This window comes from Sturnira hondurensis, unplaced genomic scaffold (assembly GCF_014824575.4).
Source record: "Sturnira hondurensis isolate 20B ecotype Veracruz unplaced genomic scaffold, ASM1482457v3 Scaffold0004622, whole genome shotgun sequence".
Classification (NCBI taxonomy): Eukaryota; Metazoa; Chordata; class Mammalia; order Chiroptera; family Phyllostomidae; genus Sturnira; species Sturnira hondurensis.
Genome location: NW_028077253.1, coordinates 2,009,295 through 2,010,892, shown reverse-complemented (window position 1 = coordinate 2,010,892; position 1,598 = coordinate 2,009,295).

Below are 1,598 nucleotides of genomic sequence, written 5' to 3'. Positions count from 1 at the left end.
TTTTATTCCCTTTTTTCCCAATCTTGGTACATTTTATTTCCTTTTTTTGTTTTGTTTTATTGTACTAGGTAGGCATTCTAGTAGTTTATGATAAGTAGTGATGAGAGGGGACATCCTTGCCCTGTTCCTCATCTTAGGGGGAAAGCATCTAGTTTCTCACCATTAACAATGATGTTAGTAGTCACTATGCTGTACACTTGAAACTAATATAATATTGCATGCCAAGTGTAATTAAAATACATTTTTAAAAGGATAGTTATAGTTGTAGTTTTTCTTATAGATGTTCTTTATCAAGTTGAAGAAAGTTCTCCTCTATCAGTGTATTAACATGAATGAATGTTACATCTTGTGAAATGCCTTTTCTGCATATATGCATATGATGATGCAATTTTTGGCTGATTGATGTAATGAATTACATGAATTGATTTTCAAATTTTGAACTACCCTTGCATACCTGGAATAAATCACATTTGGTTGTGATGCATAATGCTTTTAGACAATTCTTGTTCTAGTATATGCATTCAGTGCTACAAAATTTTTCTCTAAGCACTGGTTTTGCTATATCCCTCTAATTTTGATAAGGTTTATTTGCATTTTAATTGAGTTAGAATATTTTTCAATTTCTCTTGATATTTATTCTTTGATATATCTGTTATTTAGAATTGTGTTGTTCAGCCTCCAAATATATTGAGATCTCCCAGCTATCTTTCTATTATTGGTTTCTATTTTAATTCTACTCTGGTCTGAGAGCACAGTTCTTTATGGCTCTTCTTTTAAAATTGTTAAAGTTTATTTTGTGGCCTACAATGTGGTCTGTCTTGGTGAATGTTCCATGTGAGCTTGAGAAGAATGTGTATTGTACTGTTGTTGTATCAAGTGAATTTGATACAAATGACTGATAGCGCTTTTCAGTTCAACTGTGTCCTTACTGATTTTTTGATTGCTAGATATGTTAGTAACTAATAGAAGGGTATTGAAGTCTCCAGTTACAGTGGATTTTTAAATTTCTCCTTGCATTCTATTAGTTTCTGCTTGCTATATTTTGACGCTCTGCTGTTAGGTACAATACACATGAAGGATTATGTTTTATTGGAAAATCAACCCTTTTATCATTATGTAATTCCCTTCTTTATCAGTGATAATTTCCCTTCCTATGAAGGCTGCTTTGTCCAAAATTAATGTAGCTCTCCAGCTTTCTTTTGATGAGTTTCTGCTTATTATATCTTTATCTATCCCATTGTATTAAATTCATCTAACTTTAGTTATTGTCCATGTGTCCTTTATACTTGTTCATGTGAGTCCACCCCCTTTTCCCCTATGATTCTCTCCCCTCTCCCCTCTGGACCCTGTCAGCCTGTCCAGAGGGGAGAGGGGAGAGAATCATAGGGGAAAAGGGGATGGACTCACATGAACAAGTATAAAGGACACATGGACAATAACTAAGGGTGGGGGGTGGAAATGGGAGGGAGGTGGGGAGCACTGGGCGGGGGACAGGCAGGGCTGGGAATATAAGACAGAAAACTGTACTTGAACAAGAATTACATTTAAAAAATTGAAAACTAATAAAGTGGGGTTTTTTAGGCAGCATCTAATTTGAT